The 27,437-nt window shown below is 43.6% G+C and overlaps 1 long non-coding RNA gene across 1 annotated transcript; it reads left to right on the top strand.

Moving 5' to 3' along the window:
* Positions 1 to 433: 433 nt before the first annotated feature.
* LOC147828586 (uncharacterized) lies at positions 434 to 8,638 on the top strand. The gene is made up of 3 exons (XR_015450607.1): positions 434 to 719; positions 1,311 to 1,979; positions 5,766 to 8,638. It is a non-coding gene; the product is annotated as an uncharacterized LOC147828586 (long non-coding RNA).
* The last annotated feature ends 18,799 nt before the right edge of the window (positions 8,639 to 27,437 follow it).

The raw sequence follows: 27,437 nt of genomic DNA on the forward strand, positions 1-27,437 counted from the left end.
ATCGCTCTATACTCTTAGCAAGAAAGCTTGTTGCATAACAGGCAAACTCAGCTCTAAAAGTAGCTACCTCAAAAACTCATTATGAGGTTCTATAATATGAGAAGTCCAGACTGAGCACATTCAAGCATTTCTCCTAGCACAAGGAGCACAGGGATTTTTCCATCATTTGGTTCTCAGGTTCAGAAGCTTTGAATGTACACATCAAGACAGGAGCATGTTGCTGGCCTGGAAGGCAGAAGATTACAGGATCACAACAAAGGGTATATCTGGCTCCACAGAGCCATCTTTGTTTTCAGCAGGAGCGGCTGGAACGTAGTTGTGTAGGGCAGCGAATCGGCATGGTGCCTGCTGACCTTGGACAGGCCCACAGGGGCTGGGCAGGCATGACTTCGGCACAGCTGCAGACACCCTGGCAGAACACTCTGTAACCCTCCAGAACACGGGAGGGAGGCTGACAAAGAGCTGCTAACAGGCCATTCCCCACTTGCAAGGCAGTTTCTTGGCACCTCCCAGGCTGAAAATGGGCATCAGGGCCGGGGACACTGCAGTCCTCTGATCTCTGCTGCTTTGAGACGAGAGACAAAGAGAGGTGGCATCTGAGCTGCCCTTGCTTACCCTCTGTGTCAGGAGGGGACTCTCTGGCACTGCTGGTGGCTCCTTGCCTCTTTCCCAGCTAAACGTATCAGCATCAGGAGGTGGGGAGGAGACTGCTTCTCCAGGTAGGTGGTCATTCTGATCCTGCTGGGATAGGGAGGAAGCTGTGGAGCTCAACTCCTCCAGGTGCCAGAGGACGTGTTTATAATCCTCTGAGAGGCCTCTGGGTTCCCCTGGGTACTTGCAGCCCTGGGGTGAGAGAGGATGGTAGCTTCTTGCCCTGCTAGAGATCTTTCTAAAAGATGCTATGCGCAGGGCTTTAGACACTGAGCTCCAGCATGCAGGGAGATCGGGACGTATTCTCTGGAAGACAAGAGAATTACCCATTGCACACGCTCATGGGACGCAACCTAAATTAAGTTACAAAGGCTAATTGCGTCAGTTGCAGGATTCCAGCCAAGTTGGTAGCTCAGCCTAGACCAACTTCACATGTTAACATGCTTACTTGGGAGAAGTTGGGCCCTGAGGCCTGGGATGGGGCTGTTGGGTGAGCTTAGACTGGTCAGGAGCCTTGAGCCATAAGTACCCTTGAGATCTCCTTGCCTTGCCTGGGATCACCCATCCCTGTCCAGAGAGCCTGTGGTCACTACCCTGGAGCAGTCATCGCATCACCTGTGCTCCCGGGAACCTGTGCTCACCACCTCTCATTGTTCCAGACTCACAGTTCAGATCTGGCACCACCAGAGGACAATTGCAAGACTTCAGTAGAAGAAATCGTTATGCACCAAAATCGTTGCAATCATGTGTGTTGGCAGGACCCGGCATTCTAAGGGTATTAGAACAAACTGTGGCTAGATCATGCAGAACCTGCCGTAGGACAAGTTTGCAAAATTTATAATTTAATGTTCAAGCTCTCACAGCTGGAATGGCTTTACCAATTGGCTTTGTTCATTGACTGAAACTTGGATTTCTTTGTGACCTACATTCATTGAGGTCAGAATTTCAGAACTTTTGCCCCCAGTGTGGAGGACAGAATCCAAATGGTTAGGAAGATGGGGGAAAAGAAGTAGGTTTCACTACGGATGACCCACTCTTTTTCAACTGCACTTCCTCAAGTGGGCCTAAACAGCACTCATAAGTACCTGAGAATCCGGATCCTTAGAAGTCTCTGCCATAGCCTCCTCTGGAAGTGACAGTGAAAGAACTCTGCCGTAGGTGTGACTCCCTGCCCTTATTCGAGAGTGACTGAGGCCAGATGACAGCCTGCACCATAAAGATCAAGGGTGGCAGGATTAACGCGATGGGCATAGGATCCGTGTTTGATGGCAGAGAATTGTGGGGGTGGCTGACTTATTCAGTGTTCCCATAAGCAGAAGTGCATATTGGTAAGTAAAAGCCAGTCCGAAAAGACTACACCCTGTATGATTCCCACCATATGATGATATTAGTCAGGGGTCTCCAGAGAAACAGAACAAACAGGATGGAGGGGGTGGGTGGATGGGGAGAGAGATGACAGACAGATAGAGGATGGATGGGTGGCTCTGATCTAAGTCCCAGCTCAAGCTGTCAGGCACAAGGAGTTACCTCTTACTCCACCTTTGTTCATTATTTACCTAAGTGTTCAATCCATAATCGAAGGCTCATACTGGCAAGGCCCTATGTATTATTCAAAAACTCAACATGTCTTGTGGTATACGGTGAGGAGAAAGCTGAGAGAAAACCGAGATTTGTTTATGCATGCACATACTCAAACACAAACACAAAACCAACACTTCCACATCAGAATAAAGAAGAAGTACTTAGGAAAAATGCAGCTCTTGTTTCTATAACTGGTCACACGGTCATAGCTGGTACTTACAACGAACTTTCCCACGACCCAGTCTATCAAGCCAAATGCCAGTCTCGCCCGGAAGCACCTCATGAACACACCAAACCTGTCTGTCCAAATGTCTGAGAAGCCAGTGCTCCAGCCAGGCTGACACACACAATTAACCACAAGTCCACTGCCCAGACAGAGATGAACACGCTCATAGTTCTGCCTAACACGACACAACTGTCCTGTGTACACCTGGAGACGTGCAAGCCCTTCCTTGGAGGTTGAGAAATGAGACCTTAATTGTGGGGCGGAGGCGCTGTATGGATCCTGTGTCCTCAAAGGCTTTTCCTTATCTCCACTGTGGAGCACTAAAACCAATTGACTCTTGGTCGTGAATGTTTACATTAAGCTAAAATGACTTCCTACTCGTGTCAGCTCGAATCATGACTGCAGAGATCATTTGCCAATCTATGAATTCCCACTCCAACAGCAAGATAGCTCATTCCTACCAGCTGCCTTCCATTTAGTTCATTGCTCTGTTCTGAAGCACACGAACTGCGTGCAGTGTTAGAATTGTGAGCTGTAGTTCTTGGGAAACAGCCTTATCCACCAGCGTAGTCACGTATGGCTCCTCTTGTCTCTGGCTGCAGACTCCACTCACTTCCAAAGTGACTTGGGTCAGCATCTCTTGCCTCCCTCCATTAACTGAGGTCATTTCATACATTTATAACACATTTTAGATTTTATTTGTCAGTCAGCGTTCCTTTCTGGGATGCCCCAGCCTCCTAATGGAAAGTTGCATACATTAAGTTATACTCTTTTTGCTCGGAAATTTGTCTATTTTTACAAATTCACAATGCTATAAAAACCACCAATACCATGTAATACAGAGTAATTTTACTGCCCTAAAAGCCCCTGGGCTTCAGCCACTCACCCTTCTCTACACCTCCTTCTCCTCTGGCAACCACTGGTCATTTAACCATTTCTATTGTTTTTCCTTTTCCAGAATTTCCATCATGATGACTAATTTGATTTGTTTATGTGGCTGGGCCATGAGACAGGCTCAGAGTTCTGGCCGACAGTACCTGGGCATCCCTCTGAGGGTGTCCTGGGCAGGCCTCATCTCTGAATCTTTAATCTGAGTGACTCGGATTGCTCTCCCTAGTGTGGGCAGGCTCCTTCTGATCAACTGAAAACTCAAATAGAACAAGAAAGCTAGGAAGGGGCTTTTCCTATCCCACAGTTGGGCTGAGACACCGTCTTCTCAGGCCATTATGAGCCTGGAACCCCACCAGTTGTTCCCTTCGGTCTCTGACTTCTATAATCATAAAAGTCTATCCTATCTAACAAACAACCCTGATATAACATGAGTGATATATGTGTTCCTTAGCTAAAACAGATTTTGGTACTGAGTGTGGTTCTAGAGGAACAGTTTTAAAGGTAAATGCTATGAATTGGTTCTGGGGTTTGTGGAATGGACTCTAATCTGATTAGATCTGAATGAACTTCAGACATTTCTAGCTGAATGGATGCACCTTGAGACCATACTCTTAAGTAAAATAAATCGGACACAAATGTTTATCGCACTATTTCTCTGGTGTGAGAAACCAAAAGTGGAAATAAGGACTGAGACGTATAATGGATGTTGGGAAATTGGAAGCAAATGTTCAAATGGGAAGGGGAACAAGGGAGGAGGGAGGAAGAAAGGGAGGAAGGGACAAGAAAAAAAGTGAAAATAGAAGGAAAAATGGAAGCAGAACTTTTGTACATAGGGAGGGGAGGGGGCCTGAGGGAGGAATGGAATAAAGTAAACTTTATTTTAAGGGAAGATTTATAACTGCTAGTAATTCTATTCACAGTAAGAAAGAAGACACTGTTAGTCCATAGTACGATCTGACATTAGAGATACACATAAAAGAATGAATTACTGTTACACACAAGAGCATGGATGAAGCTCAGATACATCATCATAAGTGAAAGAAGCCAGACACTGAAGTCTCCATACATTATGATCCCGTTTATATCACATTTTGGAAAAAGAAAAGGCTACAGGCTCAGGGTTGCTGTAGGCTGGGTGTAGACAAGTTGACTTCAAAGAGCATGGATGGGTGGGCTGTTCCATATCTCAACTGCAGTGGTTTCACAGGTGAGTATGAGTTTACAAATTCTCAGAACTGTGCCCTAAGATGGGTGTGTTCTGCCACATGTGAATTATTCTTAATTTTAGAAAGTAAAATGGGTGTGAGTTGCAATTTCTACTGCAACCACTTAAGTGGCTGGCTTAGCCTCATGGTTTCCAGGGTCCAAGCCTCAGCCCTTATTCCACTCTGCAGAAAAGATCTATCTATGCAAAACATTCCACGAGCAATAAAGATGTGGTTTGTGATTTCCCTTTTATTGTCAGTACAGTTCCACCCTACTAGCATCAGGGAAGGTCCGGACAAAACACAGATGGGACTGCGGCATACACACAGGGTGATGTGAGAGAATATGGAGACACATGTCTGATGGGAACTGTGATCTCTGATCATCGGATGAACCAAGCCAGGGAGACTCAGACCTGGCTCTCCTCTCCTCTCCTCTCTCAGTGTCCTGGACGTGGCCCATGCTGCCCAAACTCTGCTAGAAAGCAGGGGCAAAGGGGCCTAGTGATACAGGCCTCCCGGGTTACAGAGGCTGGGGGACAGATGGGGACTCATGCACACTTCATCCACCCAAACACCCAGCAGATAAAGGTTCTTGATCTTCCAGAACACTCTAGAACTTTCTAATTTATACAGACAGACAGCTGTCTATCTGAATGTGGAAAGGTCAAAGAGAACGTACTAGAAGTGTAGTGTGGGATGTCATGGCCAGATGGCTGCTAGAGTCGGGCTGCTGGAAGCAACCACTCTGTTTCCTCCTTAGGAAAAATAAAAACCTTCATATGCCCTGTTAAATGTTTTAAAATACACACAGCAAATGGGCTTTTTTTTCTTTTCTTTTAAGCCAAAAGATGAAAACAGTAGCTTGCATGCTGAAGTGAGTCAGGGACCATCCCCTGTCAGTAGACAAAGAGCTCTCTTGAGTTTGGACAAAAGTCATCAAGGGCTCACCTCCAAGTCACCAGCACTCTGTGGTCAAGGGAAGGAGGAGACAGCAGCAGGAAGACAAGCCAGCTCCTCTTATGGGCTAGATGCAGGCAAGACCTCCTGGCTGGAAAGAAGGCCATCCTCAAAGGCCACATTCACCATGGCTCCCAGGAAGCTACTGGAGTTTAATCCATGTTTGTTGAATGCTGATGGAAAATGGAAGAGCTGTAAGCATGTATTTGAAGTGCTATGACTTACACTAAGGTCTGACTTTCATATTTCAGCTCACGGATGGACTGGGTCTCCAAGTTCGTCATCCATATCTGCTGGAAATCCTTCTGGAGGTCACTGGAGACACCATACTCCCAACGAGGTGCCCCAGCCCCTGATCCCCACATTGCTGCCTGCCTCAGTTCTTCAAACACTCACCAGCATCTTATCCAGCCACTCCAAGCTCCTTCCTGTCACATGACCAGGTGGCCACAGCTGCATGACAGCTCCAAGGACCCACCTGCTCCCCTCTGCTCCAGCTCCCTTTGTTCCTATGGACTTCGCTCAGCCCCACAGCCTTGGAGATGTGTCCTGTACCTGTGGTCCTCCTGGTGCTCCCCCGCCCTGGGTGGGGTGGTGATTATTTCTGAGTCACCTTCCAAGTGGATGCTTAGTTCTTAGTGGTTGAATGGCAGCACTTGTAAAGTATGGTCTCCTCCGAGGAAAAAGTGACCCTGGCCATGAGGAACAGTCACACACTATTGGATTGAAGGGTGGAGCTGGACAAGACTGACTGGTTTTAAAAGGGAAAAACATACACGGGAGTGTCGGTAAAAGTTGCTATGGCGCTGAATTTCTATTTTCAAATTTCACGTGAAGCCAAGTGTGAATTTCAGCACAGCTAGCAGATGGCCGTGTCCACTCTGGAGACTGTGTGTGAGGCTGACTCAGCGCCCGAGTCACTGACAGGAGGAGGGGAGCTGACCTGAGTGCGTGGCAGGGATGGGTGTCCACACAGCCAAATACAAGTACGTCCTTGGCAGGCTGTGAACGTCTGCAGCAGCCAGTCTGACTGGGCTCCGAGGCCCTGGGCTGGCTGCTGCTAATAGATCTGCACCCTGCCTGCAAGTGCCCCAGAACTCTCTGCCCCAGCTCCATCTCTCTCTCCTTCCCACTGCCTGTGAACTCCGGGTCATAGCCCAAGGCCTGGCAGCACACTCTTTTCCAATGAATGAAATTAACAATGGACAGAAAAAGTTTGAAAAATAAAAAACCAATTAGCTCTAGATCCTTCTTTTGCCCTGGATACACTTGCTGGGCATCTGAGATCCTTCTTCATGCCCCTCGAACTTTGCAGCCCTGACTTCCTGCCCAGGGCAGAAGGGTGCATCCCAGATCACCCACCCCACCCATGCCTGCTTCTCCAGTGTGTCTTCTTGGCTGAGACCCTGAGCTCCCCCAAACTCAGCTTTCTCATTTATATAACAGGACAAACCCCATCTCATGGTTCCCGAATGATGTGCCCAGGCACCTCAGGATGCCACAATAAACTCACCAGGGACGAATGCATGTATAGCCTGCTGGTCAGGGGCACAGGTAAAACTCCCTGGGACTGGCAACCTCATCTAAAGTGGGGTGGGGCCAGTCTTGGGGACAGAGCCCTCAACCTGCGGAATCTGACACCTTCTCCAGGTAGACAGTGCCAGAACCGGATGGAATCAGAGGACACCTCACTCATGTCTGCTGGAGTATCCATTGCTCGCTGGCTGGAGGGGAGAAACCCGCAAGTTCGGGGATCACAGACATCTTCCCTGTTGAGGAGCAAGACAAGAGGAATCGTGGCTTGTTTTTCCTACACTCGGTGTCATGGGGTTAAGAACATTTCATGAGAAAGGACCTGACATGTTTGCTATTTGTTCAGTGACCCATGATGTTCGCTAACCCAGACCCCACTCTCTGGACCAGTTTCTTCATGGAACTCTATCTTGGTGTAAATCTCCATTTAAATGAGGAACAAACTAAAACTTCAGCCACAAGACTGTGAATAGTAATAAAAATCCCTTCATGGTCGTCCTCCAAAGTACAAACTGACTGGGATGACACAATAGTCCAAGAACACTAACCACCTAGGACTAGGAGGCACTAGAATTCATCAGGGGCTTTCCATCTAGGAAATGCAACCCCTAGACAGTCCCAGTGTCCACTGGGCACAAACCACAAAAGAGAATGAATAATCCTGGAGCTGTGACACTGGAAATCCGCACAAAATAGACTCCACCCAACAACAGGTAATTCCTGCACGTAATCTGCCGGAGACCCTGAGCTGAGTAGCTCATTGATCATGACTAATCAAACATCAAGCACTCTGCCTCTCAGGAACCAAGTGTCCTGGAAACAACTTCTTCTGTTATATTTAGTCTATTTTTTTAATGACTGTCTTGTTTGTTTGTTTCCAAGGTACCCACCACTACATCCATTATATTTTTTAAACCAACCAAGCCGTGACTTGGTAAGTGATTAATACTACATAAACATTATGTGTTTAAGCAGGAGTTGCTATGTCATTTGTGCAAAAAGATCCAAAAAAAGAAAATTCATTTTAAAAAACCCAGAAAACTAGCCATTGGCTCAAAGGCCCAAACACCAAACGGGGCATGTCAAGGTCAGGGTTCTTCCAAAGAAATTTCAAACTAGATGTGCACTTCGATCAGTTCTTCATGGAAAGGCTCTGGATTAAGTTGACCGGAAATGCTGAATATCCTCAGAGCCCCAGCAACTTCAGCCAGGAGCAGGAGCAGCGGCCTCTGACATGGACAGGACAGGGATGAGACCACGAGCATTGGGCTGTGAGTCCCTTTGTCGACCATGCGGGGCTCTCTTTTCCTTCCCCATCTAAATCTGTTCATTGTACCAGGAACCCTGAAAAATGTAAGAATAAAGATCTGAGGATTGGCTTGGGTCTAAATTGACCTTAAATTGTTGATTTGTGCTTCTGAACGTTCAAGTATACAGAAGGTTCTTGTATGGTGAAATGTAACTGTGGAGAAGGAAAACCAGGGAGTCGGGAAAGCTTTTCCATCTCTAGGAAAACTCCCTGGCACTCCTCTGCACTGAAGGGAGTGAGCTGTAGCTCTAGGAAAGAGGCCCACACAGCCACAAGAAAACAGGAAGGGACCGATATCGCCTGTTTTAGCTTTAGTGCTTTTCAAAGGTTTTGCAGAAATCTCTGAGGAACCTTTATACACCCTAAACAATCCCCAACAGAACTTGATATCTTTGCTTTGGACCTTGTGTCCCTAGAATGAAAGGACTGAGGGGTGGTATCAACGCCCTCTCTGTTCCTTGCCGGGTCCCTGAGTCTGAGGTGTCAGATCTGCAGCAGTCGCTCAGCACACAGAGTTGACCTCCATGAATAAAGGCTGGGTGTGACCGCAGCCTGTAAAGCAGGGTTTTAGAGCCTCCGCCCAGCCCTGCTCACATTCTCTCTCTCCTTTCATTTTTAAGACACTGTAAGAACATAGGTATCATCTCCACATCACAGCGATAAAGCTAAGACTCCAAAAGGCAGGAGTTGCCTGACTGGCACAGTCAGCAGGCCCAGAGCCCAGGCTGGAGTCTGCTGGCCACAGGAGCAAGCGTCCCCAGGGCCCCACCTCCTCCTGCACCACAAGGTCCCCATCTCCTCTGGATCTGGAACTTGCAGAAAGCAGGGATCAAAGCAGAGTGAGAGGGAGCAGGAACATGGGCAGGGCGGGGCCTGTCCCACCGGGAATCAGACTCAGCTGCCCAGCACCAGCACCGGGTCCTGTCCTGTGGCTATGCTCCTTACTGGAAGGTGGTGGAGGGGGCAGACCGTGAGGTTCCTGGAGTCTCACTGCCATCTCCTAGCACGGCCGGTCCCCTTCCAAGAAGTCCTTTGGGGTCTGCAGAATGAGGCGCAGAAGACCAGAGCTCCCAATGCCGGGGACACAGAGGAGTGCAAGATCCTGCCTTGACCCCTCTCCCTCCCTCAGCGAGACTCACATTGAATGGCCTGCTTCCCTCTTTTCCTGCCCCACTGGCAACTCTGCCAATTTAACCTCTGTCACAGTTTGAATGGGTGTCCCCAAAACTCGTGTGTTGCAAATTTAATCCCCAATTGTTCCGTGGCAGCCCCAGGAAGTGATCAGGGTCAGATGAGGTCCTGGAGATGAGGGCCCCACAGTGGGATTCGTGGCTCAGTAACAAGGGGAGAAGACCTCTGAGCTGGCTCCCCCCGCCCCCACTCCAGCCACGTGATGCTTCCGCCAAGTGGTGATGGAGCCACCAGACCCTCCTTGGCCTTGGCTTCCCCAGCTGCTCTCAGGTACCCTGTCATAGCAGTAGAAATTGGATTAAGACATCCTTCCAAAGCTTGGTCACAAACTCCTTCTGTTTCTTTTCTTTTTTTGAGGGGAGAGGGCTTTCTAGGGCTGGAACCCAGCTCCTTTGCACTGAGGTACATCAGTCGATCTTTTTACTTTTTATTTTGAGACAGGGTTTTGATAAGTCATTAAGTTGCCCAAGCTGGCTCTGCTCTGCGGGTCAGCCAAGCAGTGTGAAGCAATGTTTCCAGAACAATATTGAACAGGAGTGGTGATAGTGGGCATCCTTGTCTTGTTCCTAATTTTAGCATGAAAGTTTTCAGTTTTTGACCAATTAGTATGATGTTGCCTCTTGGTTTTTCATAGATAGCCTCAATCAGGTTGAGATAAAGACCTTCTATTCCAATTTTCTGTAGCCTTTTTATCATGAATGGTGCTGGATTTTGTCAAATGCCTTTTCTGCATCTATTGAGATGATCATATAGTTTTTGTCCTTGACTCTGTTGATATAGTGTATTACATTTATTGATTTATGGATGTTGAACCATCCTTGCATCGCTGGGGTAAATCTGACTTGGTCAGGGTGTATGATCTTCTTGATGACACTCTGTATTCTGTTTGCCAGTATCTTGTTGAGGATTTTTGCATCTATGTTCATTAGGGAGATTGGCCTGTAGTTTTCTTTTTGGGTTGGGTCTTTCCCTGGTTTTGAAATCAAAGTAACACTTGCTTCCAGGAATGTATTTGGAAGCCTTGCTTCCCTTTCAATTTCCTTGATGAGTTTAAAGTAATGGCAATAGTTCTTCTTTAAATGTCTTGTAGAATTCAGCAGTGAACCCATCAGGACCTGGGCTTTTCTTTGTTGGTAAATTTTTTATTACATTTTCAATTTCACCCATTGTTATTGGGGTGTTTAGAATTTCTATATCTTCTTCATTTAACTTTGGCAATTTGTATGTATCTAGGAATCTGTCCATTTCTTCTGTGTTTTCCATTTTATTAGAGTACAGGTTCTCAAAGTAGGTATTGATGATCCTCTGAATTTCTGCTGGATCTGTTGTGGCTTCACCTTTTTCATTCTTAATTGCATGGATTTGAGCCTTTTCTTTCCTTTTTTGATAAGGTTGGCTAAAGGTTTATCAATTTCATTTATTCTTTCAAAAAACCAGCTTTTTACAATAGCATCTAAAAAAAGAAATATCTAGGAATCAACCTAACAAAGGAAGCAAAAGACCTGTACACTGAAAATCACAGCACTCTGAAGAAGGAGATCGAAGAGGATATAAGAAAATGGAAAGATGTCCCTTGTTCCTGGTTAGGAAGAATCAATATAGTGAAAATGGCCATACCTCCAAAACTACTATATAGATTGAATGCAATATCGATTGAAATTCCAACAATATACTTCACAGAACTAGAGAAAACAATCCAAAAATTCATTTGGAAGCAGAAGAAACCTAGAATAGCAAAAGCAATTCTGGGCAACAGAGACATGGCTAGGGGTATCACAATCCCCAACTTGAAACTATACTACAAAGCTACTGTGACAAAATAGCATGGTACTAGCAAAGAAACAGACCCAAGGATCAGTGGAATAGATTAGAAGATGCAGAAACAACTCCAAACATACTCAGCCACCTCATCTTTGACAAAGGAGCCAATCAGCCTCATTGGAGAAAAGATGGCCTGTTCAATAAATGGTGTTGGAAATACTGGATTTCAACCTGCCAAAAATTAAAACTAGACCCATACCTATCACCATGCACTAAACTAAGATCAAAGTGGATTAAAGAGCTAAATGTCAAGACAGAAACAGTAAACTTGCTGGAAGATAAGTTAGGTAGAACTCTCAATGACATTTGCATAGGAAAAGGCTTTATGAAGAAAACTTCAGTAGCACGGGAACTAGCATAAAGAATCAACAACTGGGACTTCATCTTATTAAAAAGCTTCTTTACTGCAAGAGAAACTACCAACAGAGCTAAGAGACAATCTACAATATGGGAAGAAATTTTTAGCAGCTGTACCTCAGACAAAGGTCTACTATCTAGAATATATAAAGAATTGAAAAAAATCAGACCCCCCAAATTCAAAGACCCAGTTCAAAAATGGGCATCTGAAATGAACAGACATTTCCCAGACAGAGAATTAAAAACAGCAAATAAAGGGCGGGGGATTTCGCTCAGTGGTTCCAGCTCCTGCCTTGCAAGCACAAGGTCCCGAGTTTGATCCCCAACACAAAAAAATAAAAAACCAGCAAATAAACATATGAAAAAATGTTCAACATCACTGGTCATTCGAGAGATGCAGATGAAAACAACACTGAGATTCCACCTCACCCCATGAAGAATGGCTGCTATCAAGAAATCAACCAATAACAAATGCTGGCGGGGGTGTGAGGAGAAAGGAACCCTTCTCCATTGCTGGTGGGAGTGCAGACTGGTGGAACCACTGTGGAAATCAGTATGGAGATACCTCAAAGAACTAGGACTAGAGGTCCCGTTTGACCCAGCTATTCCCCTGCTGGGTATCTTCCCCAAAGAATTAAAAGAATCATACCACAGCAATATATGTGCTCCTATGTTTATAGCAGCACAATTTGTAATAGCTAAGGTTTGGAAACAGCCCAAGTGCCCATCAACTGGAAACTGGATGAAGAAGATGTGGTTTTTTTATAAAATGGAGTACTACTCAGCCATAAAGAACAAGAAACTAGAGACATTTATAGCTAAATGGATAAATATTGAGGCCATCCTCTTAAGTGAAATAAATATGACACACATGTGTAAATACCGAATAGTTTCTCTAGTGTGAGAAACTGAAAGTGTAAATAAGGATGAAAATGATTAAAATGAATAATTGGTAATTTGAAATAGGAAAAGGTTCAAAGGTGGAGGGGTGGAGAGAGGGCAAGGGGAAAGGGAAGAAGGGAAAGGAAAAATTATGAGAAAGAAAAAAAAATGGAAACAAAGTCTATGTAAATAGGGAAGGGTGGAGGGTGTGAAGGGCGCACAGGTAATGGGGGAAAAAATACGAACCAGGATACATCATGTTCAGGTACAAACACCCAATGATAAATGTAAACATATTGTATACCTAAAATGTACCAATTAATATATAAATTTTAAAAAAAAAGGTGCCCAGGCTGGGCTCAAACTTGAGACCATCCTGCCTCAGCCTCTCAGAGTGCTGGGATCACTGGTATGTACCACGAGCCAGGGTAAAACATCCCCTTTCTCCTCCAGTCTGTCTGTGGAGCTTGCATTCTGCAAGGAATCCTCTGGAACCAAGTTTGTCTGTCCAGATGGCCTGACGGGAGGAGGCAGGGCTCACAGGTCCAATAGCGCATAGGAGGGAGAACCACAGCTTGTTGTTGCCACAGTCTCTCCAGGACAGGATCTCTGGAGGAGCTGAAGAGGAAACTTCAGGTAATAACATTCCTTGGCTGGAAAAAATCCCAGCCGTCCACATCACTGGTATGGAAGCTGTTCTCTGAGCGGGGAAGCAGTTTCCCAGCATCATTCTTGAGTTAGTCACAAGGAAAGTCAGATTTTCCTCCCTGCACACCACACTCCCTTTCTCCCAAGCAAATTCCAGTGACACAAGTGACAGTGTCACAGGAGAGCACATGGGCTGTGGCTTTGCAGACCTCCCGGGTGGAGATGATGCGTCCTACAGCTCTGTGAGCTCCTAGTCACATGCGCTCCCTCTGAGCAGTTCCTGAGCAGACACAGGACACATACTTGTTCATGTGCTAGTGTGCAAGGGACTTTGAGCTGATCCCGAGGATGTGGGCAGGAAGTGAAGGCAATTCAGACACAAAGTCAACTTCTTCAACAAGAACCATCACTCCCTTTAAATTTTAGAAAAGCAAAAGCTATCCTGATAATATTTATTTACCAGACAGAAAAAAGTGAAGACAGCCTCACGAGGAAAAAACAGCTCCCAGAAATCACAGTCAGATGGTCAGGCCTGGCCTGGCTGCCCAGAGCAGAGCAATCCTGCCCTGGGCTGGGTCCTGATGCTCTGGGAAGGAAGGCTGACCTCCAGGCAGAAAGAACGTGCCAGAGCTACATCCGGACCAGCTGCCGGGGCTTTGCTCTTGCTGCCGTTCCATCAAGAAACTAAAAGGCAACTTTCCTTTGAAGTTCTGGCAGTTTGAGGTCAGAAATGAGACACAGGGAATCCACAAGTATGCGTACACCAGGATGGGCAGAATTCGCCCTCCTCTTCCCCATTTTGGACTATCCTAAGCCCAGATGGTTTACAGCTCTGGTCACGCTCAGGCTGCTCCCACAGGAGAGACTCAGTTTACACTTTCCTGGAACATGTATTCTGAGCATGAAGCTGATCAACACGGAGGGAGATGATGCACCCTGTCTGCTCTGAAATGGAGGTATTTTAGGACTAAGAGCAGAATAAAAGGCACAGTGAGCAAAGAGCATGTTTCACATTGCAATAATGTAAACAGTGTGCTGGTTATTCAAGGCAGTGTTGGATTTTTAAATTTCTGAATTTGTGTTTTTCCCCCCTCAGATGATGGTCTTGTATCAGTTGCAGTAGAAAGCTGAAACCACACAGTAAATTGAACAGGGAAAGCAGGGTATGAAGGATTATTGAGTAAAGTGGGGGTTACAGATATGGAATTGGCTAGTAAGAAATGGACTCTGAAGAAGATGGGAACAGTCGCTGTAAGGAGCAGCCACTCTCCCTGGAAGTGGGACAGAGCACTCAAGGGGACTTTCAGGGACCCCCTCCCCCCACCAGGACAGAGAAGATTCAGACCTGTGTGAGATGACACCACCAAGCTCCCTGAATGGCAGAGAACTGCCATGGTGTTGCACCAAGTACAAGAAAATAAGTGCTCTAAAACTTGCTGGAAATGTGCTCCACAGCGTCCCACGGAAAGCTGTTCATGTGAAGTTGTCTTCTTCTGCCACAAAGCCTCTCACTTGAAAGTGCTGGGGGCCTTGCTGGCTGCCATATACTACATGAGTTAGGCACTAGAGAGCTATGGATGCCACACAAGCTCCGGTGGAGTTCCAGGAATTGCTACACACACAACTGCAAGAACATGCAGAGATAATGTGCTGGAAACAAGAAGGAAAACCCATGCCCAGCAGTGACTCTTTAGAGGCCTCTACTGACATATGTTGTGCCAACAGGCAGGGAAATACTTAAAGGGCCAACTTTTACTTTTCAAAATTAAGGTTAAATTTGGAGCTCAGAGGTGGTAAGTTGAAAGCCAGCACAGTCCACCCCTTTAGCTCCTCAGCTTTCATATGCGCACTTCTATGCACATTTGAATATTTGTATAACAACAAAATAACTCCATGTTTGTACCTAATGGGAGACAAGATGCAGCTACCTGCCTTACAAGTTAAGAAATTCATATTCTTTCCCCAAAATGAGGAGACACATAGTTCCAACAGGCATTATAGTGATCATTGCCTATATTAATTATTCCTCAAATTCTATCATAGTCTCACTGATCTTTTTGGCAAAAAGTATAAAATCAATTTCCAACAACATGTCCATAAAGAAGAAACAGAAGAGTGATGAAAATATGGAAATCTACTTATGCTGTAATCTGCCAGTAGGCCATATTCATACCCAAGGTTTCCTTCTTCTGCTGTTACTTATTTCCTTGCCCTTAGCCAGAACCGCAGCTGCTCCAGCTCTTCACCTGGTAAAGAAACCTAAGTCTGCATTCCCAAAATGTTTAAGCCCTTGATCATCCTGCCTTTTCCTGGTTTTCTCTAGACCTCTACTAAACTTTATTAATAGGTAGTTTTCACATGAAAGTACTTAGAGACACTCACAATCCTCTGTGTTCCAGATATGGTTCCAGTTGTGCATCAGCAACCTGATTTTCCCTTGGTGATCAGGATCAATCACTCCAGCCAGTGGACCAATTCCTCTTCCGAATGTTAGTCCAGTGGCCTCGGGACACTACCTGGCCATAGGTAAGTCTTATCTCGCTCAGCAGTCATGACAATTCCCTGATGAAAGCACTCCTGCCTGGCAGTGCAAGCTCTCCACAGCAGCAGTGCCTCAAGCTGCTAGAATGGAAACTTGAACCTCAGACTCTTGTATTCTTGGCACATTGGTCTCTCACACAAAGCAGATAATGCATCCTGCAAGACAGGGCCCTGATTTAAGAAATAATTTATGTACCCATTTTAGGAACACAAGCAGAACAAAAGACATCCAGGAACAAAATAGACAAGTCAATTAGGAATATTTCAAATTGTAATAATGTGAACAGGATGCTGTCTATTTGATGTTGATTTTTCAAATTTTTTAAACTCATATTTTATCCTCTAGAATAATGTTGCCTTCAAAAGGAAAATTGAAAAATACTATATTATAGGTTATGAGTTGGGTGTTCCATTTACTATCATTTTTTCATCATAATCCCACCTGGCAGATAACTGTTAACTTCCAGTGTTTTTGACAACTGTATCCCAGAGCTACCTCTGGTAGGGATATTGGTAATAGAGACTTGGGTCAGGCTTCCATGGCTGTAACAGTCCCTGCAGGCATCTTGTCTCAGAAGTCTGAGGATTCCCTGGAGAAATATGTTTCTTTTTCTTTTCTTTTCTTTTCTTTTTTTTTTTTGGTACCGGCGATCGAACTCGGGTTGTTGCGCTTGCGCAGCAGGCGGCAAAAGCACTGAGCTAAATCCCCGGCCCCAACGTGTTTCTTTTTCTATCTCCTCTGAGAGGGAGAAGATAAGAAATTCAGGAAAACAAAGAGGAAGTAACAGGAAAAAAAAAAAAGAAGGCAGGAAAAATAAATCCTTTGAAATATGAAAAATATTTTAAATACATTGCTAAATAATCGCATCTCTGTCAGAGAAGATAATGGTACACGTAGAAAGCTACAGCTGTGCTTTAAATCCATCAGAGACCAAAACTCATTTTAACCTGGCTATTTGGCTGATTGGTTGGTTGGTTAGTTAGTTAGTTAGTTGGTTTTCCCATCGTATCTCCCTGCCATAGATATCATAGAATACATTTGATTCTGTGTGAAAGGTCTGTAATCTTGGATCTTTCGGGATAACTTTAAGTAAAATATTTAAAAGTGAACATAAGAAGAAGTTGGGAAGCAAGGAGACAGAAGGCTTACAGGCCAAAGAATTTATGGTTTTATGCTTTGTGGATTTGGGAGCAAGAAAAAAGAGGAAAAAACCCACAGCTTGTTTTAAACCATGGTTATAGAGACTCAACAGCAATGGGAGTAGTGGATAAAATGTTGTGGTGGGAGATGGAAACCTCATGTATCAGCCAAACCTCACTGATGACGAGTTCGTTTCTAACATCCACCCCGGCCTCTCCCATGGTGATGAACTTCCCGCTTTGCACTTTGCAGAATAGCCAAGTGGAGCATGTACTTACTGGGTCTGTGGCTAGCCATAGACCTCTGGGTAACTGATGATTTATTTCCTTGCTTTGACCAAGGGCAGATATGAATGTGTTCTATGTTTCAGAGAGCAAGAAGAGAGGTAGAGAGTGTCCTACAGGAGCCACAGCCCAGCACACACCCAATGCCTGGGTCTGATTCCTCTCCTGCTCCAAATGGGCAGCTGGGCATGTGGTCCAAAGAGATGGGAAGAGTCAAGGAACCTTTTCATGACCAAGAGGATTTGACACTTGTTTCTGCAACTGAAGGTGTTTGGCCAACTTCTCTGAGAGTACATTATTGTGAGATAAAGAATCGGAGCAAATTTTTCTAAAATTCCTCCATTATATCAGCTCATGTGATCCATTAATTATAAGTTCCTAATTGTGAAAAATGGGAAAGCCTCAGCAGGCTTACACGAATAATGACAACCAGCAAAGAACATAAAACAGAAATTTAAAATCCAAATTTCAAAGTGAATGTGTACACGTGGTGCCTTGGTCTTGGCTTCTAACACCAGTCTCCAATAAAAGGAACCAGGGCTCTTTGGAAAAATGGCTGAATCCAGGACTCGGGCAGAAAATATTCAGATAAGCCCAGAGCATCTTATAGTGCCAGAAAGTAAGGACATGCTCAAAAATTTTAAAAAGGAAAAAGAAACAAGCAACGGAGTTAGGTCAAAGGGACACAAGCTCCAAGTGTTAGAAGCTCCCAGTGCCAGAGCTAAAGGGTTTGAACAAAAAGAAAAAGTGCATGGGACGATAACCTAGAGTACAAAATAAATACCAAAATCTTTTGTGGTAGCAAGAAATAATGAATAAAGAAAAGAGTGAGGCAGGGCCGGGGATTTAGCTCAGTGGTTTCGCTGCCTGCTGCACAAGCGCAAGGACCTGAGTTCAATCCCCGGTACCAAAAAAAAAAAAAAGTGAGGCAGAAGACACAGATAAATCTCTCATACAGAAGAGCTTCTAATCATTTCAATTGGTACTTTGTCCTTGAGGAGGTGAAGCGTAATTCCCCACTATTTGGACATGGACTGCAGCAAGTACAGATGTGCTGCTTCCAAAAAGTAGATCCTGGCAAGGTCAAGAGAAACTTGACCTTGGCAGGGTGATCAAGGTCAATACCAATAGTGATGAGTCATGTTGACTGGATGTGCCCTTGATGTGGCCTCCATCCCAAAATACACAATCCCACTCTCATCAAGGAGAACCCAACTGAGGGACGTTCTACAGAACATCTGATCAGTGCTCCTCAGAACTGACCAAGGCATCAAAAGAAAACCAGCAAGGACCGTCTGAGAACTTGCCATGGTTAACAGGAGCCCACGGAGACACAATGACTCACTGTCAAGTGAGACCCTGGGACAGAGAAAGGACACTGGGGAAAGACTGGAAATTCGGACAAAGCACGGGTTCTCTTCACAAGGATGCAATATTGTTAGTTCATCAGCTGTAACAAGCACTCCACACTGATGTACGATGTTAACCTTTGGGGAAACCAGGTAGTGTAGTCAGGAACTCTCTAGACTCCAGTTTCCATTTTTCTGTGACTCTAAAGCTGCTATACAAATACAATGTATGTTTCAAAAAGTATAACCCTAACATCCAAGGCTCAGGGACAGTTCATGGTGACACTGACATCCCATCCATCAGTTCCAATGCAGAGTGGCCAGGGGCTTGCACAAGGCCTGCATGAGACTGCCGGGTTAATGACACATCCTTGACATGTCCTGGTTCCCTTTAGCATAGGGCATTTCCTGGGGAGCCTGCAGTGGACAGCAAGTTCCCCATTGGGAGAAGCACTGCCATTTTGGATAAATGTCTTGGACTGGGGAAGTCCAGCCTTCAGAGTTACTATGGGAGGGGCCTTGTGTGTGGACAGATACATTCACTTTCTATGACTTTCTCAGTGTTTCAACCTAAGTCACTTCTCAAACACATGGGATTTCTTGCACTACAGATCCATAAGTTGTGTATTCACAAAGATTCTCACTGATTCGTGGAAACAGTGCACCACATCCGGAACACTATTGGCATCTAGAATCTCATCAGATAGAAGAAAACAATGCTACCCATGGTCAAGTTTTTCTCAGATTTGCCCTGTAAGTTCTTCACTGTGTGCACAGACTAAACAATAGCATTTTCAGTTAGACTTCCATGACCACATTTGTCCTCTATGCAGACCACACAACTCCTAGTGTACTCAGGAGAGACTGATAAACTTGTCCTCCTATCCGGGCAGTTGTTTTCACTTAGGCATAGGTGAACTTCTGAGCCACATTAGCTATTGAAAAAATTTTCAAGTCTTATTGAAATGTCTCTTTTATGGTGTATTAAGTTATCTAGCATGCATTTCTTCCTTACATTTGATTATAGATCGTATTGCTATTGTCTTATCATGGTGTCTTACTGTGAGTCCCTTCTGCACACATACACTTTACAAGGTAAACACGTGGAATGTTTTCCACTTTTACTTATCGGTTGATTTGCCTTCAGTTTTTTCTTGGCTCCTATAGGCTGCTTCTTCTTTTCTTTTGGCATCCTTTAGAGGGCACAAGGATATGAGAGGTGTTTTGTCGGCCTTTTGACTCCCAGAGGAAGAGCACAGAGACAATGAGTGGTGGCCCCAGAACTCAGTGCTGGGGCCCCTAGAGGTGTGGGGGCTGCAAGGGATAAACTCTTGAGTCCCACTCAATAACTGCAGCTGTGCCGGAACATGGCTCAGTGGCTACCGATCTTCGTCAGTTTAAAGAAAAACAAAAAAAATCACAAAAATTGTGATTCTTAAACCTGCCAATTAATGTAATGACAAATCAAACAAGGACCAATCCCCACAAGTGGATGAGCTTTTATTGGCAGAACACATGGGCTTTCTGGGGCTGGATGTGGCCAGCAGGCACCGTGCTGGAGATCTTTTCCTAGAAGGACGATGCTGGGACCGTGCAGGACTCAGGTGGGCTGAGCGGCCAGGGTAAATCACTGGGCTCCTGCTTCAGCACATCCTCTGAGCAGCTCACAGTAGCCTTGCTGCTACTGGTCTTGGCACTGCTGCGTCGCTGACTCACAGAGCTGATGAGCCACCGGCTCCCCAAGGCTCCAAATGTGTGCCCGAGCTCCACCCGCCCCACCCTGTGGGGACTCCCTGGTCCAGTGTCAGAGACTTTCGAGCCAGAGGGAACCAGATGTCTTCATGTCCTGCTCCTCACCATTGAAGATGAGGAGATGCAGGAGAGAGAAGCTGGACCAGTTGCCAGGAGCGTGCACAAATCACGGCTATTCCGGAGCTGGTTCTGATCCCTGCCCCTTCCCTCCCTGCCTCCTCTCCCAGAAGAAGTAGGCCACCAGGGACCCCAGAAGCGTGTCTCTGGCAACTCTGAGTTCAGACCAGCTCTGTGATCCTGCAGGGATTCCTTTCCTGTAGAGACAGAAAAGCCAGGTGTGAGACTCAGAGTGGATGGGTGAAGGATGCCATCAGGACTATGGACCACCTGCCAAAACATTTTAGATTACTGGAAATTCCATTCAACCCAGCCATATCTTCCCAAAAAGGTTCAAGACATCATATTACAGGGATGCATGCGCAGCCATGTTTATAACAGTTCAGTTCACAGTAGCTAAAGCTTGGAAGTGGCCTATATGTCCATCAACAGATGAATGGTTGGAGAAAATGTGGTGTTTACACACAACCGAGATAAACCTGAGTCGTTTGTAAGAAAAAGGGTTCATCTAGTGAGCATCATGTTAAATGAAATAAATCAGACACACAAGCTTAAGTATCACATGATTTCTCTTATATGAGAAACCCAAAATATAAATAAAGAGCAAAATAAAAGACAGATGATAGGAAGCAGGGAGATGGATCTTTCTCAGAAGGCAAGGAGATGGGGCGGGCAGGGGTGACCAAAGGGGCTGGGATGTCAGTACCTGACCAACTGCACACGAGGAGAGCAAACGCTGTGTGCTGCTAACAAGACAATGGGAAAGGAAAATAAACAATGTCCAGCTGAGCATAGAAATTACATCTTTGTTTCTGTCACTTAAAATCAATTTAGTAAAATGCGTTCAATAATTCTATGCATCAAAAACCCACAAAAATCACTACAGAAGAATTACTTGACTTCATAATTTTAAGAGAGGCAAAAATCTCCCTAAGTAGGGCTGGGGATGTAGTTCAGTGGCACTGTGCCTGCCTGGCAAGCTCAAGGTCCTAAGTTCCATCCCTGGTACCAGGAAACAAAATCTCCCTAAGTAAAACCTCACTCAAAAACCATCAAGAAAATAATTTGCTACATAAAGTAAAAAGGCTCTGCATCTCTGGAAACACTATAGTTGTGTTTCAAGACATCTAAGTAGAAAAAAATCCATAGCCAGGTTTGATATTCTTTTTTTTTTTTTTAGTTTTAATGAATGCACTTGCTTTATTGCAGTAACCTCTGTACAAAGCAGCAACTGCAATACTCAAGGTTAAAACATTTAAATAGCATCTGTGTGACAGTTGTAGTACAGTATTATCAAAATATTACATTTTCAAACTTAGTAGATAATCATCCATCAGCACTCAAATCTTTAAATTATTTCCATAGACTTAAAAAAAGTAATATCAGAAAGCAATATAAAAATAGGAACCTAAAATACAAATGTGACAAATAAATATTTGATTTAATTAACTGTTAATCAGCTTAACGCTAACATTCTAGCTAAACCCACTGAATTCTCACCTATAGGAATAATGAACTCAAATGCCATTGTAATTATTTATTTCCAAGTTATCACCAATGATTATAATTAAAAACTTGGCATTAAGGGGCCGGGGATTTAGCTCATTGGTTTCGCCGCCTGCTGCGTAAGCTCAAGGACCCGAGTTCAATCCCCGGTACCAAAAAAAAAAAAACCAAAAGCTTGGCATTAAAATAATCAAAATTCAGCATAAATAAAGTTGAATGAATAGCTTCAACATTAGCTAGCATCTTTAAGAATTGTTCAAATTTTGAGAGCGCTACAACAACCTTGAAAATTTTTGACCTGGTGTCTAAAGTGAAAATAAGCATTTTTTTTAAGTGAAAAGTTTCTTACAGTATTCACAGACAGTATTACCCTCCCTGCATTATGCATATTTAAATATATTTTATGTACTTTATACACACTTGCATGATACACAACATTTGGTTCCTGTAGTACAGACCACAATGATGTTTTCCTGAATGGAAAAGAAAAAAAACCCTTAAATTAAAAAAAAGAAAGTGTACCTGTGCACATTTCAAGATAGCAGCACTCAGTCCATGCCCTATTAACCATTTAAAAAGTTCACACATGATATTGTTTAGTGAATGACATTTCTATTCTTTCCCCCTAAACACTGCAAAACTTGTAATGACAAAATGGAACGATGCTGTGAGTTATAATGCAGGAAAAAATTTAGAAAAATCGATTACTTCACTTTCTTAATAGTTTGACTTGAAATGGGCATATCTCCAATTTATACTCATGCAGCAAAATTACTGCAACACTGAAAATAATTTTTATAGATTTTTTTATCAAGAATCATGAGAACCTGTGTAATCCTCCGTGACTGCAACTTATCAATGAACCCAACTGAAAAGGACTTTAGATAAAATGCTCTTCATTTTGTAACTGGATGATAGTTGTGGAAGTTATACTATGGCCTTCAAAGGATTGCCTTTGCTCTCCATGAAACTTATAATCTGTTGATCTGATTTTGAACACGTTTACTAAAAAAAATTAATGAACCATGATCACTGTAACCAAAATACCAGCAACACAAACTTCATTACATGTACCTATCTGTATCTGTGTATACATATACACACACATACAGATATGTAGACACAAATCCCTTGAAATGTTTTTAGGTAATCCTTCCTTAAAAAATGAAAAACTTCACATTAATAATTGTATATAAAGCTTTTAGTAACAGTACATATGCACTGTCAAAATTGTACTAGTAGACTACGATGTCAAAACAGACATTTCAAACACACAAACTGGCAGTTTTTCTTAACACAAAAGTTTTAAAGTATTAAGAATGGATTAAATTTCAATGTTCAGAATAATCTGTTCAAACCTGTGTGCATTAAGACTAAGTGTACTTGACAATTGAATGAAGCCTAAAAGCATTTCACTAAGAAACCAGTGGTCCATTTAACCATTTGATTAAACATTACTTTAATGATTTCTAAAGAATGGTATAGTATAGTGAAATTCCACATAGTGTTCATTGAAATAGTCTATTAAATAACATTGCTTTGTCTAAATTTCCTTCAGAAAAATCTGTTACCATTTCTTAAAAGTCCCTCAAATTTGAGGGAAATTCCAAATTAGGATAAATATCTCTTAAAATAAATACAAATGATCTTGAAAATTTTAATTTAAAAAATGACATGTGATTTTTCAGCACAGTAAATAGAAATACTGGGTAAATCTTCAACCTTCTCTACTGTTTCAAGAAAATAAACCCAGAACAGCCCAATGGAAGTTTAAAAAAGTATCTTGGACCTTTCCTTTCCTAGTTGTATATTTACATATACTCATACAAACCTATCCTTGGGGTTCACTTTTTGGCTACCCCACCCCTCCTTTTTCCCATTTTTCATTAGCCTGCCCTAATTCTCACCTTTTATATCTAACAGATGCTTTTACAAAATATAGGAAACATACAGTACTCAACACTAATTGGTCAACTAAAGATGAAAAGCAGGGTCCATTTTAAGGTGAAAGAGACTAGAAATAAAATATCTGAAGGCAAAATTTGACATTCTAAAAATTTATAAAAAGAGAATATATGGATGAAATTTGGTTAGTTTCAGAAGGCACCCAAGGCTAAAGGCTTTTTGTACTCCTTTTATCAATCAAAAAAAAAATCACACACTTTTATTGCTATTCAAGTAGCAAAGGAAAACTTTACTCGTATGAACTTCAGTCCAACAAGAGAGACTAATCATTCATAAAAATTGAGACGTGGAATTGACTAAAACTGAAGTCTCCATACACATATCAATGAAACAACTTTCCTGTGTGCTTTCAAATTAATGAAATAGTGAAAGAAAAGTCACAGTTTGCCACTGTAATGTTAACGTGTCATTGAAGATTTCAGTCACTTCATTAGGCACTACCATTCTGGAGGGGAGTCTACTGTGCAGAACATTTAAGAATAGAAGGTAAGGTCATTCTGATGGTTCCCACAAACCAGAAGGATTGGCGGCAGGTCCTTAGACAGAGCTTCTAACCATGCCATGTAGAGAGCACTAGGCACAGCACCCTTTTGTGCAACTGGGAGACTCATGACAATAATATTTGCTGTGCTTGAATGTTCCTTTAATAACTTATTTAATCTTATCTGCCGGTATGTCTTAGTCTTATAAAGTTCAAGTTCATTATCTGTTATCTCCCAAGGTTCATCTTCTTTCATTTTCTCTGCAATGTCTTGTTCTTTATCATCTTCCTGAAGTCCGTATGGCTCAATCATTTCATCAAAAGCTACAGTGTTTTCTTTCTTTGGTTTGTTATTGATATCTCCTAGGACCACTATATCGGAGAAGTCTATTCGGAACTTGCTAAGCAAAGTAGCCATCACTCTCCGATCATGGTCTATTCTGTTTATTTTTCCACCAATGAATACTCTGATCTTAGATTCTTTCCATTTTTTCTTGGTAGTCAGAAGATAGGGTATAATAATGTCAAACCTCCATCATCAAAAAGCCACCAGACATCAATAGTTTCTTTCCTTGTTTTTTCTTAAACTGTGTACTAGCTTCAAGAAGCTTTTGGTTGGCTACATTTAAAGGTACAATAGGGCCTTTGGATTCTTTTTTCAACAGTGGTTGAGTTGGAGTCTTGCCATCCTCTTCCTCATCTTTATGTGTAACAGATTTTCACCAGATGGTTTGGAAGTATCTAAGTCTGATTTTTTACTGTATTCCACATTTAATACCGCATCCTTGGTGCCAGGAGATTTCTCTTGTGATGATAACAGTTCTTCTTGTCCTTTAAGATGAGATATATCCAGACCTTCTTTTAAGCGGATAACCACTACTCCATACTGTATGTCAAAGGCATCATGAAATAAGTTTATATACATATCCACATCCCTCATATCTGCTTGCAACCAATCTTTCTTAAATCCAAGGACAAGTGTGTTTGGTTTCATACGACCAAGACCAGCAGCCTGCATCAAGTATTGTGCACCTTCCCTCAAGTCATCTGCACGGACAGAAGCATAAAAAGCCTTCATTTTGTTTTTAATAAGCCAGCACTGATATTTGGCTTGATCCATGGACATCTCTTTCATCGCTTGTCTTCTAGGGCCCATATGCACATGGCCACAGATCAAAGTTTGATATTCTTAATGTATCGAAACATTTGAAAATCATTAAGAAAAAGATAAACATATGCAACTTGAAGAAAAGGCAGGCTATTTGATTGAGGGATTTCAAAAGAAAATGCAAAGAACCAGTAAATAAATCAAACGTGTTGTGTTTGACTTAACAAAGGGATTGAACTTTAAAATAAACATTATCATTTCCAAAGCACTAGACAATAATTGGAAAGAAGATTCGTGACCATCTCCATTGTCAAATCCACAGGGAGGTGGGTGTGCCTGCTCTCCAGCAGGGAGAGGGCCACATGCGCTAAGCTTTTCAGAGTGACCCAGCCACATGCTCTGGCGCGCCACAAAGGGCTTCTAGAAAACTGTGCTGAGGCGGTCAGTCACGTAGATGAAGCTGGTCACCATCTCACTGCTCAGTGAGACGTCAGGAGAAACCTACGTGACCACAGATAGATAGATAGATAGATACGCCATTGCAGAATGGAGTATTGGATTCCATGCTGCCATCATGTGAACTGTGCAGCGGGGAGAGTCTGGGCCTGAAAAACTACCTCTCACTTGGAGTAAAAAGGAAGCACATTCCCGTATCCATCCACCTGTGGGTGGCAGTCCAACATTTTATCCACATATGAATTATGGTTGTGTTTAGGTGATGGTGCACAGCCTATTTTTTTAAATTTTATATTATGGGTACATTTTAGGTATACAATATAATGACATTCATCATTGGAAATTTGCGCCTTTAAATGATCCCTCTTGGTTCTCATTTTCCCCCCTTGCCCTGCCCTCCCTTCACCCCCTCCATCCCTCCCTATTTACAAAGACTTTGTTTCCACTTTTTCATTTTCTCATATTAATTCCATTCCCTTCTTTCCTTTCCCCTCCCCCTCCCACTCCCCCTTCCCCTTGAGGCAAGCCTATTTAACAATGTGGAAATACAGTACAGAACTATGTTAGTGTCACCTGAAGAGGGGCACAATACTTAGAACATACTGCAGTGTAATGCATGAGGCACTTTCTGTTACCATAACAAAGAAAAACTAGGTACTTATAAAGAAAAGAAGGTTTTTTTATAGCCAGGCGCAGTGGCCCACACCTGTAATCCCAGTACTCAGGGAGGCTGAGGCATGAGGATTCCCTGTTCAAGCTGAGCCTGGGCAATTTATCAACTCAGCAGGACCTCAAAAATAAAAATAGAGGTAAAAATAAAAATAGCTGGGGATATAGCTTAGGGAAAAGGCCCCGGGTTTAACCCAAGTAACACACACACACACACACACACACACACACACGCACGCGTGACTTTATGTAGCTTGCAGCTCTGGGAGCTTCTGCTTGGCTCCGGTGAAGCCGGTAGCATGGTGGCAGAGGTGTGGAAGGCAGCAGTCACAGGGTCTCAGGGAGCCAGAGAGTGGGGGAGTCTCCGCATGACAAGCTGCTCTGGAGAGAAGGTGCTCGGAGCCCCCGGGACCTGCCTCAGTTCCTCCCGAGACGACGCCCCAAGCCCAGCACCATCACAGGCCCATCTCTCAAGGCCCTGCCTGTCCCAGCCCTGCCTCCGTCGGGACCAGACTTGGGGACAAGCTCATGACCTGGGGGAAAAGCCACATCCAAGCCCTTGGGTGAAAGCATGATTCAGTGTTGTTAAAAAGTGTGCGTGCCGTTGTAATGGGTGAACCCTAAACGGGAAAAGCAGCATCGATATTCGGAATACAATCCTGAGAGGAGAAAAAGCAAAGAAATCATATAAATTAATGTGTTTTGTTTAAAATAGAATGAAGAGTGAAAAGAGGGAGAGGAGATGATACCTGGAATCGACAGTAGGCCAAGGAATTTGGGCTGCTTTATTCTCCGTGCTTTCCACTCTTCATC

Source organism: Heterocephalus glaber, unplaced genomic scaffold, assembly GCF_053883595.1.
Source record: "Heterocephalus glaber isolate CG9 unplaced genomic scaffold, H.glaber_assembly_v1.0 deba00001004, whole genome shotgun sequence".
NCBI classification, from domain to species: domain Eukaryota; kingdom Metazoa; phylum Chordata; class Mammalia; order Rodentia; family Bathyergidae; genus Heterocephalus; species Heterocephalus glaber.